Source organism: Cervus elaphus, chromosome 4, assembly GCF_910594005.1.
Source record: "Cervus elaphus chromosome 4, mCerEla1.1, whole genome shotgun sequence".
Classification (NCBI taxonomy): domain Eukaryota; kingdom Metazoa; phylum Chordata; class Mammalia; order Artiodactyla; family Cervidae; genus Cervus; species Cervus elaphus.
The window spans coordinates 20,099,853-20,115,846 of NC_057818.1; the positions used below are offsets into that span (position 1 = coordinate 20,099,853).

Below are 15,994 nucleotides of genomic sequence, written 5' to 3' on the forward strand. Positions count from 1 at the left end.
TTCCATCACACGGTCCCAAGTAGACCACAGTTCATCAACCGGCTTGTCATGGGATCACCTGGGGTTCATTCAGTTGCAGACTCCTAGGCATCTTTCCTGTGGGGCTCTGGCCTCTGAGGTTGGACCTGAGATATGGGTATAACAGGGGTTTACATGATTACTCTCAGCAAAACGGGACCCCCCAGGTTCCACGGTGGGCATAAGGGCGCTTTGGACAAGTGGGAAGAGAGAAACTCATGCAGGCCTGTGAGCTAAATGCCCTCCTGATCTTGATTACCCCTTCAGTCAGCCTCCTCTGTCCCTCCCAGCGGTGACTCAAGAGGAGGGTTTTCTTGCTCTCCCAGCCTTGGCACTTTGGAAACAGAACAGCGTTTCTTTTTTATTTTTTATTTTTTTTGCTGCCAGCTCTGGGGCCCCACCCTGGGTTGTCAGCAGCGGTGAGTGGGGTCATGACGGGGTTACGACACCTACTTTCTGAGGACAACTACTTTCTGAGGCAGGCTTGGTCTTCCTGGTGCCAGAGAAGCAGTCCAACAAAGGCCAGACTCGCGCGGGCGCTGGGGCGGCTCGGACCTCCGGACCCCCGAGGAGTTGAAGGCCCGAATGAAACAGTAGGTTGCGACTCGTTTCCCTCATCTTGGCAGGAGGGTACCAGACCGCAGTCGATGGATCCTTCTAGAAACGGGCGTCGCTAGTGGGGGTGGGGTGGGAAATCGGAGCAGAAACAGCTGAAAGAGTTTGCTAGAAAGTGTTTCCCTCTGGGGAGGTGGGGCTGCACCTGGCGCGTCCAGACACGTGCGTGGCTTTGAGGAAGAAAATGGGTTTGGAGAAGGTTTTATTTCCTGCCCGCGTTCCCAGGGCGCCTGGCCGCCGACTCCCACACCCGCGTGGGCAGGCGGGCGCCGGCCGTGGGATGTCTGCGCGTTTTCAGCGTGTCTGGGGGAAACCGGGCAGGGCGGCGGCACGCGGCGCTCCCTCCCGGCCGCGAGGTCGCGGGCTCGGGGCTGGGCCGGGCGGCCAGCGGGGGGCGCCTGCGGCCGCTCCGCCGCCCCCGCCCGCACCGTGCGATCCGGCCCGCGGCGGCGCGGCCACTCGGGCGGCGGAGCGGCCGGAGCGGGAGCCGCGCGGAGCGGAGCGGGCCGGCAGGTGAGCGCGCGCCGGCGCCCGGCGGGGAGAGGCGCGGCCGGCCGGGCCGAGGGGGCGCGCGGCCGCCCGTCGGGTCCTCGGACCCCCGCGCGGCGGGGCGCGGGCGTGGGGGGCGCGCCTGCGGCGTCCTCGCCTCCCGCCTGCTGGGGCCGCACCCAGACAGAGGGGTGGGTGTGGGCCGGGGCGGCTGCAGCCGGGCCCCGCGCTCGGCCTGCCTTTTCCCCGTCTCAGGAGCCGGGACAGGCGCGACCCCCACCCCTCCGCCAGCAACTTGCCCGCGGAGCCGCCCCCACCCAGGTCTTGCTCTTTCTCCGGCCCGAGCTTGAGGTGGGTCTTCTCGGATGTCCCCCTCGGTCAGGTACTCCGGGGAAGACCCTGGCCCAGACAGGACCCCAGCGCAGGAACTGGGGCCCAACTCCACTCCCCAAATGACAGACTGAGACCTCACTGAGGGGCATGGCTCTGTGCCCCCCTGGGTCCGGCACCCTCCGACCGCTCTGTTGGAATGCCCACTGGCTTATGATGGTAAAGAGGGGCTGGTTTGTCGGGTTTCCTAGGCTCTGACAAGGCAGGGCCCCTGGAAGATCAGTGTGTTCTGTTTAAAGTAAGAAATAATTTAGAGAGAAAACTCAGGTAAGGGCAAGACTAAGGGCTGGCTTTGGAAGCCGTCCAGCTACAGCCATAAGTGAGCAGGACCCCCTTGCCTGTGGGGGGCCAGGGCGGTGTGTAGATGGAGAGCTGGCAAGACAGAAACTTTCACGTGAAAGGGAAGCTAATGATCCCTGGTTGGGGGTGAAATGCTGGAGGCTTTCTCAGTGTGGGCTCTAGTTGTTCTTTCTCCTGGTTTATATCTTGGATCGCCTTTCCCAAAGGCGAAGAACGCTTGTTCTTTTTGCGGCCAAGAGCCAAAGCTGGAAAATGAGAGTTGGGGCCCTTTCATTACAAGTGGAGCCTTTAAGGTGAGGGCCACAGGTGTCCTTAGAGGTTGGGCTGTGTCTGGAATGGCCACATCTGGACTGGCCTTAGATTCAGGGCCCTCATGGCTTGCTGAAGCCTCAGGCCTGGTCCAGGATGATGTTCCACAGAAAGAGGAATGAATGAATGACCAGCAGGACTGCAATGGTCTCAGGGTGTGAAGCTGAGGGGACTTGGCAAGCTGGGGCTCTGTGCCCTGAGAGGAGGGCCTCTGGCATTCAGTCACTGCTTTCCCACGTGGGCAGGTGCCCTCCTAGGAGAGGGGAGCGTGTCCCACTGTGGACCTGGAACTTGTGGGGGGAGATCCCTAGTGGAGTGAGGAGGCCGCATGGGAGTGGCGAGCTGGGTCTACAGGGGGCTGTTTGGATCTGCCTCCCCCTGTGCTGAATGTTTAGGGTCCTCAGTGGCTAGATCTTCCTCTTCAGCCCTTGATGCCCTCGGGCTTTCAAGCGTGGTTGTTCTTGGGCCTTTTATGGAGGAAGGCGAGAAGAGGTGAGAGAGTTCCAATTTCTGAGGCCAGATGGCTTACAGAGCCGTGGCATGTCCCTTGTACCGTTTGATCCTGTGAGTTAGGACAGGAATGATCAATGAGTGGGAAAGCTGAAGTCATCAAAGGGCTTGTAGCAAGTTAGGCCTGGAGTGGGGACTAGGGCCTGGCCTTCTAGTCTTCCTGTCCAGTTTTGGCCTGGTTCTGGTGGAGTACCCATTAGGAGCCTGATGCCACCCCCAGGCAGTCTCAAGTGGGCCCGTTAAATCCCCCACAAGAGTGAAACATATTGCCTGTCCACCTACCTGCCCAACTCTTGCTTCTTCCTGTTCCTGACCCCCACTGGGGGGTGCTCTGGGGTTTTGCTACTGACCCTACCTTTTGGATCCCCTTCTTTTGTAACTGGGCTCAGAGGGACTGCTAATGGGGGGATAAAGACTTACATAGCCTCCATGGCAACTCCAGCAAGGGAACCTTGAATGGCCTGCCTGGGCAGGAGGCAGAAAAGCGAGTTAGATGTGGTCCCTGCAGTCAGACGCCTCCTGGCCAATAGGGGTGACAGAGTGTTACAGTTTAGTCCCAAACACCTCTGTAGAGAGAGGCTCACAGAGCAGGCAGGCCATCTGCCTAGAAGGATAGATGGAGGAGTCTTCATTGCAATATCTTTGGGGGAGAGGTCTGTTAATAGATCCTTTTCTTGTTTATTCATGCTTTCTGTATTTTCAACATTGTCTACCGTGAAGAAGAAAAGCAAAACTTTCTTTTTGTTTGTTCTGGAAGTGTTTCAAGAGCTGTTCTAGCTTCTAAAACTTTGAATTGGGCTTGCAGGTGAGGTCTGTAAACTTCCAAATTTAATAGGGTGTGCAAAAGGAAGGTGCCAGGATTTTGAGATATTTCAGCACAAATTAGCCTCTAGAGTGGCCTGGAACTCAGGCAGTAGACGGCACTTGGATCTGTTGCAAAGCTTCTTATTGGCAGCGTCACCTCTCCTGCTGCGAGTCTGCTGGTATTTGTGGCTCACGACTGACCATTGGAGAGCTGTCTGATGGGGCCTGGCTGGTGGGTGGACAGGAGCCAGAAGTGATGGAGGCAAGGTTGGTGGCAGCTTCCAGCCCTGAGCCACACCCATCTGGGAGCCAAAGAGTGGTTTCCTAAGCGGATGCCGCCTGGAATTGGGTTGGAATTGGGGGCAGGGGCTTTGGCCAGAGAAGAGTGGATGAGTCCACATCTCTGGGGGTCCTCACTGAGGAAGCTGAGTTTTATTTCCTGAGCATGATCAGCCCACAGCCTCCTGCTCCTCTCTGCATGTAACACAGGCTGCGTGATGCCCAGGAGTCCTAAGTCCTCTCTGCTCCCTGTGGTGAGAACTCCGCTCCCACCTCCAGCCCTTGCTCTTCCTTCTTCCTATAAACCCTCCTCTCCAGTCAACTCTGCCATGTATGTTAGGACACGCTCAGTCCCCTCTTGGACAAGTGACCCCAGGGGTGGTGTGCGCCGGGGGCATGGCTTGGGGGCCCTTTTGATTTCAGGCTCTGCCCCTGGGGTGTTTGTCTTCCTTAGATTTTTGGACATGGACATTTGAACCTTGACTGTCACTTTAACAGGGGAAAAAGAAACGCAGGAGCTGCGGTCCTCCCAGCTCTCCACTGCCCAGCCTGTATAGACGGAGCTAAATGGGGCCTCTCAGGTTAGGGTGGGCATTAGGCCAGGGCCATTGCCAGGTGTGGGGAGCTGGCAGTGGGAGCTCCACCCAGTGTGTGCACAGGAGGCCACCCCTTCAGTTAATGACCACCTGCTGAGTGAGGTGGCGATGAGCGGCCATCCACCTGTTTGCAGAGAGGCACTGTTTTCAGTTATTAACAACAAAGGCTAGTATTTGCAAGCTTTTATGCCTGGAGGACAAGAACACAGACTCTGGAGGGAATCTCTTGGGCTTGAGTCCAAGCTTAACATTTCCTAGCTGTGTCTTTGGACAGGTGCTTCAACCTCTCTGAACTTCCGTTTCTTATCGATAAAAAGAAGATGGAATAAGAATACTTGTCTCAAAAGTCAGGAACAGCTCCTGATTAAGAGAGACCAAAGTGACATGACAACCAAATGCAATGTATGAATCTGTGCTGAAAGAAATTGCATAAAGAACGTTATTAGGACAGCTGATGAAAGTAGATAATGGGCTGTAGATTAGGCTCAGACTGTAAAGAAGCTGCCTGCAGTTCAGGAGACCTGAGTTTGATCCCTGGGTCAGGAAGATCCCTTGGAGAAGGAAATGGCAACTCATTCCAATATTCTTGCCTAGAGAATTCCATGGACAGAGGAGCCTGGTGGGCTACAGTCCATGGGGTTGCAAAGACACACGAATGAGCAACTCACACTTATAGATTATAGTGTATTAATATTAAATGACCAAATTAATATTAAGGACCAAATATAGGGCCTTGTTCTTAGGAAATGTGCACTGACATATTTAGAAGTTCACTGTATATATAAGCAGCCCACTCTCAAATATTAAAGAGAAACATATGTATAGACAGATAAAAAAAGTGAAACAAAAATGATACAAATAGGCAAATCTGAATTAAAGTATAGGAGAGTTCTTTGTAGTTTTCATGTAACTTTTCTGAAAGTTTGAAACTATTTCAAAATACAAGGTTAAAAAAATGCCTAATAGTTTGAATGAAACCACATTAAGGCATGTTACTTAGTGCCTGGCGCTCATTGAATTTAGCTGCAATTGTTACTGTTGCTTTTTATTATCATTAATATGGATAAAGTGTATCTTATCTCCTTGTTACAATACCCTGGGCTATTTTTCCACTTTACAGATGACAGTTGAATTTCAGAGAGGTTAAGTGGTTTGCTCAGGGCCACACAGCATTAGTCCAGAGCATCTATAGGATAACTGCTTGAAATTTATTTTGGATTAATCACCAGCATCTGAAACTGTGAGATTTTATGTAAAAACCCAGATTTCTTTTTTTTTCCAGTTATATATATGTAATATATTTGTAGTTATATATATAAATTTTACTATGTATTTATTTTTCAGATTATTACTAGATATTGAATCTAGTTCCCCATGCTATGTGGAAAATCCTTGCTTATCTATTTTATATATAGTAGTGTATATCTGTTAATCCTAAAACAAACAAACAAACAAAATGAAGCTGTTAATTCATGTCCAACTCTTTGCAACCCCACGGACTGCAGCCCGCCAGGCTCCTCAGTCCATGGAATTCTCCAGGCAAGACTACTAGTGTGGGTTGCCATTTCCTTCTCCAGAGGATCTTCCTGACCCAGGGATTGAACAAATCTCCTGAATTGCAGGTGGTCTCCTGCATTGCAGGCAGGTTCTTCTACCGACTGAGCCACCAGGGAAGTGCCCCGTTAATCCGATACCCCTAATTTACCCACCCTCTCTTCTCTTTGGGAATTGTAAGTTTGTTTTCCAGGTCTGTGAGTCTGTTTCTGTAAAAACCCAGATTTATGACTTCCTTTGATAACTCAGAAGGCTTGCAGCATTGGCCACACTCCTCTGGGGCAGCTACTGGGTGAAGCTTGGCAGCAGATGGTCCTCACACAGAGCTTCCCGTTTGCCCTGGTGCCCAGCCAGCCAACCTGCCTCACTGGTTGATGTCCGTCTGGCCTCTGGGGGCTCTGAGTTCGCTGTCTGAGGGGAGTGCCCGTGTACCTCTGATCCCAGGGTGCCAGGCCTGGAGGCTGCGCTCTTCCCCTCCCTCCTGATGCCCTGCCCCGGGTTCTCCCCTCCCCGACCCGCTCCCCCATGCAGTGGGTGCAGCATGGCACCTCCTTGGCCCAGCCTATACTTGAGCGCCTGCCAGGTGTGTGGGGAGAGGCCGGGGGCTGCAGGCAGGTGGAGGAGGAGCCTGGAGGTTTGTAGCTCCCGCTGCTGTGTCCTGCCAAGTTCCCTAGTCTCCCCTCCGTCCTGCCTGCAGCCTCAGCAGTGCTCCTGGCTCTTCAGAAGGGGTACAGGGTGGTTTGCTGATACCCCATGAGGTGGGGGTGTAGGGGGAACTCCCAGAAGGGCCCCCGGGGTGCAGTCTTCATCTTGGTTTGGTGTATGTAGGTGGGTGATTGTTTCTCTTCTCTGAGTCTCTGGGTCTTCCTCTGTAAAATGGGGCTGTACTGCCCCCCTGAAGGGCGGTCAGAGGACTGCAGGCTGGCAAGTCAGCCTCGAGCAGGTGGGGGTCTGGGGATATGGTCGTGAGGACTGTTTCACGCCACGTTTGGCCTCTGATGCCCCTGCTTCCCAAGAGGCAGAGGAATGAGCAATGGCTGGGAGTGAGGGCTCTGGGCCACAGAGAGTGGGCGAGCAGGCTGGACAGGTGTTCCTGTGGCCTTGTGGGTGTGCCTTACTGTCCCCAGTCTCACAGAGGAGGGGACAGGCCTCGTGGCCAGGCGGGAGGGGCTCACCTGGTGGGGTTGGTGTCTGACAGATGGGGAAACTGAGGCTCAGAGAGGCAGGGTGACCTTGAGGGGAAGCCCCACACAGCCAGGCAGCTCCTGCCTCCTGGGCCAGGACCCTGAGCTGTGTTCCTGGGGAGGATGAGAGGATCAGCTCATTTCTTATTTTCAGATGGCTTGGATTTTGTGTTAATTACAGAAGTAATACTCATTTATTATTAAAAAGCAGAAAAACCTAAGCAGTTAAGTGGGGGAGATAAACCAGAATCTGTACTCATTAATGTAACCCATTAGTGCACTGGTGTAGTCTTTCCAGATGATTTCTTGGTTTTTGTTTTTTTTTAAACATGTGACAAGAAGAAGAAAAATGAGTATCACATTTCTTACTGTGTCTCGCTTACTTCCAGGCTTTGGGAGTAGAGGTGTTGGGTTTCCCAGAGACGTATTGGGCTCATCCCAGCATTTGGTATAGTAGGGACCCTGACTGGTTTTCTCAGCCCCCCTCTTTCTGGACACTTAGGTTTTCTGCAGTAGTTCTGCAGTTAGATCTCTGCGCTAAGGAGCCCATAGCTAAGTCTTTGTACACATTAGGGATTCTTTTCTGTAGGGTGAATTAAGACGGGTCCACTTCTCACCTTGAAGGCTGGATGCAGGTTTGCGGTAGGGCTCTGTCTGGGGGCATGGAGGTCTTGGGCGCCAAGAGTGCCCCCCTCCTCCATAAACTGCTTTGCGGTCAGAGGATGAGACAGGGAGGGGCGCCCACTGGAGGGCTTTGCCAGGAGAGGGGTTAAGGTGCCGCCGTCCAGGCTGGCACTGGAAGCCTTTAAGCTCCTGGGGGGGAGGCGGGTGGAGGTGGAGGCGAAGAAGGTGGCCTGCGCGCCGGGCTGGTCCATGGTGGTGGCGCCTGCAACCCTGCAGCCTGTTCTGCTTCCGCAGAGGGGCCTGGGGTCGTCTGTGCCCATGCTCGGGGGTCAGGTCAGGAGTGCATCCTTACGATTTGGGGGATCGGGTAGCGAGCTCTCCCCCACCCCCTTCCAGGGAGCTGGGCTGAGACTGCTTCTGTGTTTCCAGCTCTGAGACTCCCTGGGGGCGGGGGGACATTTTTCATCTGTAGGAAGGGGCTGGAAATGATACCTGCTCTGAGTGAGACTCAGATGAGAGAGCAGATGCCAGAGCTCTGACAGTGACCGTGTTTCAGCATTTCATTATGGAAAAACGAAACACCCACGAAGGAAGACAGAATAGCATGCCTGCCCACACGTACTCAGCCCCTAGATGCCACGGCTTCCAGCTCTGAGCCACCCTGGAGTCATCTCTGCTCCCACACACTTCCCCCTTCCAGACCTCATATCGCTTCATCTGTGAAAATGGTAGTACAGCCATCCCTCCTTTTATTGTGCTTTGTAGGTAAATTCTATCTGTATGTTTTTCTTTCTTTCTTTTTTTTTTTAAACAAATTGAAGGCTTGTGGCCACCTTGTCTTGTCAGGTGATGGTCTGCATTTTTTAGCAATAACGTATTTTAAAATTAAGGTATGTACGTTTCTTAGATATAATGCTGTTCCACACTTAACAGACTACAGTCTAGTGTAAACATAACATTTATATGCACTGGAAAACCAAAAAACTTGTGTGACTCACCTTGTTGACATATTTGTTTATTGCAGTGATCTGGAACAGAACCTGCATGCTGAGGAAGTATTCTTGTTTATATTCCTAAAAGAGGAGGAATAAAAAAAAAGAAAAAAAACACAGTATTATCTCCACATCTAAAACTTAGCAATATTCTTTAAAATTATAGCTACCCAGCCAGTGTATTGTGTTCAGGTTTCCAATTGTTTCATACAGGTCAAAAATAAAATTAGAAAAAATTTTTGTTTTTAAAATCAGAATTCAAATGAGGTCTACGTAATGGGATATCTTTAATGGGTTGATATCTTTCTCAAGTCTTCTTTCATCTGTAGTATTGATATTCATTCATTCTCTCTGTTGTGCCAGCTGTTCTGCTTTTTTGAGCTCTCTATAATGATCAACATAGTCTTTATCCACCAAACCTCCTATAAATTGATAGTTGTGTCTCCAGCCTTGATCTACTTTAGCTTCAACTACACCCACCCCTGAGTAGGAAATGGCAACCCACTCCAATGTTCTTGCCTGGAGAATCCCATGGACAGAGGAGCCTGGTGGGCTACAGTCCATGGGGTCACAAAGAGTTGGACACGACTGAGTGACTTACAGCACACGCCCACCCTGCCCCCGATGCCACCGCAAGAGCACATTGGAGAGGGGGTTGCAAACTTCTGCTGGGAGGCTTGCATTGTCTGGGACAGTCTCTTTTTGTAATCTTCAATGGCTTTGAGATAGTAGTATTTTTCATTATCATAAAAACCTTCCCTTTTCACCTGGTTACAAGTGGTGCTGAGTGAGTGGAGAACTTCCAGTCTCAGGCCATTGTTTTTCCTTATTCCTGCCTTTTTTCCATAGTAGTTGCTTTTCCCTATGAATCTTTTAGTTACATGGGTAGTATATTTTTATTAGAGAAAAGTGGAAAACAGGCATAAACAAGAAAAGTATGAAATGAAAACTGTGCTGAATTTTATCACCTAGTGATAACTCCTAAGACTTGGAGTCTATCCTTTCAGACTTTCTTGTGTTAAAAAAAAATACACACACACAGACACACACACACACGTGTATGCATCTGTGATACTGTTAAATGAAAGGTGGAACATCACCCTCTGGTCTGTTTTCACCTTGTGGCATCTCCGTAACTTCCTCCCCAGGATCTGGGGAGGGACGTGGTCTTTCTCCCTGTTGCTCAGTGGTTCACACCAGGCAGGGTGTGGGGAAGGACAGGCGGCTGCGGGTGTAGCCCAGCTGCCAAGTTTTTCAAAGGAAATAAGGACTTTTGGTTGGCAGGGCAGTTGCTTTCACATCTGTTCTTTTAGGATTCTCTGCAGTTGCTCAACACCCTGTGACCCGGCCTACCCCTTTCCTTGTCCAAAGTCCTGTCCTGGAGGCCTGGCTGGGGCTGGGGCTGGGGCGGGGGGGTCATGGGAGCCAGCCCCCTGCCTTCTGGTAGGCTGTGCCACCAACAGGATGCAGGGTTGTTCATCTTTCCTTGTCTGGCGTTGGACCTGGGACAAGCAGCAGCTGTTTAGATCTCTACACAGGCGGGACAGTGGCTCGGGGAGCTGACTTTGGGAGCAAAGATGCTGTTTACTTCTTAACACATGTGTTTTTTTTGGAGTGGTTTGGTGGCTCACCCCAAGTCAACCCTTAGGACCACCACTGATTAGGAGTGAGGGCCCTTGTTCCATCTTGTAACTTGGAGGATGTAAATGAAGGAGGGAGCCAGAGCATCTCTATGTTTCCCGCCTGGGCAGGGAAGGGATCTTAGCTCATCTCTGAGTCTGCAGTCAACCGAGAAGAGATGAAGGCAGAGGCGCCGGAGGTGAGTGGCTGCACTGGAATGCAACCCCCCCAGGCCCCAACCCAGCAGTGTGAAAAGTCCCATCTGGGAGGAGGGTGAGTGACAGGACCACAAGCTTGTGCCTGTCCCAGCGAGGCTGTCTCCTTGGGGATCTCACTGCGGTCCCCCTGGCCCAGAGCATGGAAGAGCTGAGGGCCTGAAGGAGGGGCGGCCGGCAGATCTGATGCCAGTACTGGGCCAGGCTGCTCTGTCTTCCCAGGCGAGTGAGTGCTGCTGTCTGCAGAGAGTGGGTTCTGTTCTTCTGCTCTGCATTCTTGTTAGAAGACTCGGGGGGCAGATCAATTTGGCAGAAATGCCACAAAGGCCTCTTGAGTACCTAGTGTTGGGGGTGAGGGGGGCGGTGGTCTGCTGGAAGAGAAGAGGTGACCCCTTACCCCCCGTCACTCCCGGTCAGGTAGGGGTGCTTCAGTGACAGCATATCAGTCCAGTCTTGACGGGGGCTGGAGGATGCGATTCCGAGGTGGCTCAGTCGTGTGGGCGGCAGGTCGATGCTGGCTGTGGGCAGGAGTCCTCCTTTCTCACCACAGGACTGCTCGAGGGTCCTCACGACATGCTGGCTGGCTTCCCCTAGAGTGATTAATCCCAGAGGGAGCAAGGTGGAAGCCGCAGTATCTTTCATGACGTCAGAAGGCAAGCATGTGATGTCTGCAGTATTTTGTTGGTCACCCAGGTAATGTGGGAGGGCACCATACAAGGGCGTGGACACCAGGAGGCAAGGGTCACTGGGGCTGCCTGCCACCGTGACGCCCACAGCTTCCAACTCTTATTCTCCCAGCCTAGTGAAATGAGAGCATCTTTTTTTTTTCTTCCATTGAGTTCCTACAAAAGTTCCAGAATTGAGCATTTTGAGTCACCTGCCCATTCCCCAGTGGACACACACCAGAAGACCACCCCTGAAGGACTGACTCTCCATAGGAACAGGAAGCTGTTACTGGACGTGGAAGCTGTGGAAGGAATGTGACAGCGTGTTTCCTCTAAGGAGAGCCCCGTGGTCCAGAGGAGGTGACGATGGGACATTGCTTCCGGAAAGGTAGCATTTGTCCTTGTCTTGGCAGGATGAGTAGCATTTTAACCCCAAGTGGCAGAAAGGCCTGAGCCAGGGCATGGCAGGGTGAGGCAGCTGGATCGTGGGGTCACGGGAGATCAGGCTGGAGAGATGACTTGGGCCAGGCATGGGTGTGGGTCAAGAGGAGGAGCCAGGATTTGACTCAGGAGATACCAAGACACCATGGAAGGTCTTTGACCAGGGCAGACGTGCAGTAGAGCCAGGATCTAGAGAACACCCTCAGTCTGGCCTTCCTTGTCTTCAGCTATAATTGAGCACTTACTGTGTGCACTACACATGTTTCTCACTTAACCCTCACAGCCTCCCACGGAGTTGGATGACGTCATCCTGACTTTACGATGGGCCAAGGTAATGTAACTGGGCCAAGGTCCCTCGATGGGGACTCTGATTGCAGAGCTCTCAGCCTCTTCATGCCATATTCATGGGACGAAGGACTGTCATGAGAGTGAATCACCAGCCTGATTGCTGGGACTCTTCCCAGGGCTCCTCTGGGGTGTGGTGACTGGCGTATGGATGGTTTCCATGTCTGCACTCCCTCTCAGACATCTGCCTGGGGTGCTGTGGGCTTTCTTCCCTAGGGGGAAGGGCTTGACATCTGGGTTTGTCAGATGGGGCCAAACTATTTGCTCAGCGCTCAGCGTTATTTGTCTCTTGGCCGACTGCCAACCGTGTCTGCTTGTTTTCGCTGCAGTTTTACTCCGTCTTGCCCACCATTTCGCGTCCTTGCCACTCTCTCGTGTGGGGGCTGGGGGCTCCCACTCACCAGCCAGGCACTGGCTAGGCCGTCTCCCTGGCCTGAGACGCCCTGTCGTGGGCCTCTTCCTCCTGTCGGCGGGTGAGGTCTCTCTCCCTGGAGCTCTGGACCGCGCGTCTCGGCATCTCGCCTTCAAGGATGCCCTCTCAGGTCTTTGTGCCGCGTCAGCGGTGGGCACATCTCAGCCCGGAGCTTGCCTGGCAGGGGGCTGTGTGCACGTCAGGCTTGTGTCCCCAGCACCCCAGCGGGGTCCTGCCCACAGGGAGGAAGCGGGGGGTGTTGCAGAGTGAGCGGAGAGGGGCGGGCTGTGCCAGAAACTAGCCTCCCCTGCCCAAGGCTGAGGAAGCCCACAGCTGCCCCTCCTTGGGGGGAGTTTCTCCAGCAGGAGCAGCCTGTCTCCAGGGAGGGTCATGATGTGAGTGATTGAAAGCACCGGGTGTGGAGGAATTCTGGCTCTTCCCATTGTTTTTTTTTTTTCAGCTGTGTGTGCTCGGGCTCTGAGTCTCAGTTTTCTGTCTACAGAATGGGCATGATAGCAGGACCTCCTCCCGAGGCTGGGCCTGGTGCCCAGCACACAGCAGTGTTTAAATGCTGACCCCAGGTCCTGCCTGCTGGGACCTCGAAGCTGGGGTGAGGGGTGGGGTGCCGAGTGACCAGTGACTGGGGCTCCGGGTGCAGCAGGCCGGCAGGGGAGCAGGGAAGAGTGGCTCCTCTGGGGAAGGGGCTGGAGGGGAGACCTGGGGAGGGTGAGGCTGGGGAAATTGGGCTGCATTCTCTTGTCTGGAGGAGGAAATGACAGCCCACTCCAGTATTCTTGCCCGGAGAATCCCTTGGACCGGGGAACCTGGTGGGCTACGGTCCATGGGGTTGCAAAGAGTCGGGAATGACTGACCGACTTAGCATGCCCTTCTTTGTTACCGAACAATAGGGTTTACTGTCAGGATACAAGGTAGAAAATGACCCCAGGTCCCCGTGTCACATGTTCACGGGACTCCCTGCGGACCGGGAGGTGCTTGCCCCTCCGTTTGGGGCCGTCTCTGCGCCCAGCTCCCTTCCTATCTCCTGCCACACTGCTGAGCACCCCACCATTCCAGAAGGGAAGCTGAGGCCTGCAGTGGAAGAGAAAACTGGAGCTCGATTCGTGGCTTCCAGGGATGCAGGAGTGCTGGGGTTCTTTGAAAACTCTTTGGAATAGGGATTCTAAGCTGGTTGGGGGGTGGGGTGGGGAGGGGCAGCTGTGAGATGGAGAGGCAGCACGCCAGACTGGAGACCTTTGACCTCTTGGGCCATCCCCTCTCCGAGAGGGATGAGGCCCCCTCGTTGTGTGGGTGGGGAAACTGAGGCTCAGGGCCCTGTGTGAGAGGCGGAGCCAGGAAGAGGCTCCCTGGCAGGCTTCTGTTGCTTCGAGTTGCTCATTAAGGTGCTGGGCTTCTAATGCAGGCTTTGGGTGCTTGTTTTATTTTTACTTTATGAAAATGGTTCCAGTTTGAAGCTTCCAGTTTCCATGAGGTCATTGGAGCCAGGAGCCTGGCCTGACGGCTCCCCCCACTCCTGCGAGGACTCTTGCTGTGACTGGGAGAGGGGGCCCCCGCCCCACACACCCCGAGAGGCGCTGAGCTGAGGGTTCAACGTTGGCCTCTCTGTTGCTCCCACCGCCAGAGCAGGAAGTTGTGGGTCCAGATGTGACTCACTCTCATTAGGTAGCCAGTGGAAGGAGCCTTCACGTGTGCGAGTCTGGATGCTGGCCAAGGAGCGGCAAGCGACGGTCACCTCCGAGCAGGCTCTGCCCCTGGCCCAGCTGCTGGGGGGCCCCTGGAGGAAAGCCAGGTAAAGAGGGCTGAGGGGATGGGGCGCCATCTGTCCTAGAGGCCTGGGTCCCCCTGGGCAGCACCCCTCCCCACCCGGCAGGCCTGGCCGGGGCGTGGATGGACACGGTCTGGACTGCAGGTAGGGGTGGCTTTGGATGGCCAGGTGTGTGGGCTCCTGGACAGGGCCACTGACGTGTCTCAGCCTGACGAGAGGCTGCTGTTACGACCGTGGTGGTGGTCACTTGTCTCGGTCCAGCTAGACTGCCGTGAGCCACAGACTCAGCTGTCCACATTGCTTTTCAAGGTTGTCGTTGTACATTTACAAGTACACTTTACTTTTGTCAGTGAAAGTCAAAGTGAGCGGGGGAAGAGCAAATGAATTTATTTTGTTAGATTAAAAAAAAAGGAGAAATAAACCCAAACCACACTCTGAAAGTGACGCGTGCCCAAGAGACAAAGAACCAAGATGCCTCAAGAAAATGGATGGAACAGTCTCTCTTTCCCTCCAAGTCCTCTCAACTCAAAGCTCCGGAACTCCCAGTGTGGACCTTGGGGAGTGGGTCCTTCTGGTTCTTTCTGCTCATTCATCCAAACATGCACAGACAAAAGCAAGCGTCTCTTGTCCGTGTCATCACATGGGGGTAAGGACAGCGGGCCCTGCGGGCTTCCTGCCCCTGGCCAGCCCTTAAGGGAGGGGACAGGGAGGGAGAGAGAAAGCGGAGCCCTGGGCTGGACCTCCAGGAGACAGACCCCCTGGCCCCAAGGCCTGGACGGATGGCCGCAGCCCAGACTGGCTTTGCCTGCAATAGCTGTGTCACTGTGGGCCGTCACCGGCTCTCTCCGCCACAGACACGCAAAGGGGACGACATGAGGGGTGACTACACCGTTTCTCAGGGCGGGGGCCCTGCTCCTCAGATGGTTTTAGCCATGTGGGTGAACGTGCTTAAAATGTAGGTGTTCGTTTTAATGTATTTCAGAAAAGAGGAAAAAAAATATCCGTAAATAGGACCTGTGACTTCATGCATGTATTTTTGGCTTGGACAGGGCTAAAGAAGACACAGAAACGAAACGGGGAGACTTAAGAGGAAGTGTGGTGGGATTGGCTCCACAGGAAGCGTGGGCGTCCAGGGGGTGCGGAGTCTGGAAGGCTCATCCGAGCGCCCTCCTTTCTGACCCGGCTGCGGGCCTCCCCGCTCCAGATGGGCCCTGGGCTTCCTGGAGTTTTCCTGCGGCTCCGGCTGTGGGGGAGGAGGACTCTCAGGTTGTAAGGCCTCTGCCCTCCGCGGGGAAGGTGTGAACTCCGTGGGGGAGTCTACAGGGGTAACTCACTGAAAACAAGTGACTATTTGCTGGCGGCTGTTTTCCCAGGGGTGGGGGTAGGGGTGAAGGGCAGTCGTGGGGTCTCTTTGCCAGCAGTGGGTCTGGGGACAGCCAGGCTTCCTGTGGGCCCTTTGGGGATGGGGGCTGGTGCAGTGGGGGTGGGGGGTTGGGGGCAAAAACGGGGCTTCCAAAAAGCCGAAGGTGCTTTTCCTGAGGAGACAGAGGCCCGGCTTGATGTTGCTTTGGGGACGTGCGCCCCCTTTACAGTTTGTAATTATTGGTTTAACGCATTCCCTGCCTACCCACCCCCTCCAACCCCCGCCACCCCGAGTGGTAGTGTTGTCTGTCCCCCCAGTTTGTGGAGGGGAAGCCCAAGGTCTGGTCCCGGCTCACACGGGGAGTCGGTCCCCAGGGCATCCATTCATGTGCGCTGCCTCTCAGGGAGAGCCGCCACATTTGAGGCCTGGCGTGGGGGTCGGGACGCTGCACCTCCTCTTTGGAGGGGCTGCTGGGGGGAGTGCAGC

The 15,994-nt window shown here is 54.1% G+C and overlaps 1 protein-coding gene across 5 annotated transcripts in view; it reads left to right on the forward strand.

Moving 5' to 3' along the window:
• The first annotated feature begins 469 nt into the window (after positions 1 to 469).
• The window catches only part of ADCY7 (adenylate cyclase 7), a 61,826-nt gene continuing 46,301 nt past the window's right edge, over positions 470 to 15,994 (forward strand). Inside the window, exon 1 of one of the 5 annotated variants that reach the window (XM_043898416.1) lies at positions 470 to 611. The gene's annotated coding sequence lies outside the window, so the exon portion shown is untranslated. Of the gene's footprint in view, positions 612 to 1,070; positions 1,147 to 13,576; positions 14,170 to 15,213; positions 15,442 to 15,994 lie in introns of those variants that run through there. The other 4 variants (XM_043898412.1, XM_043898413.1, XM_043898417.1 and 1 more) reach the window with 4 other exon arrangements.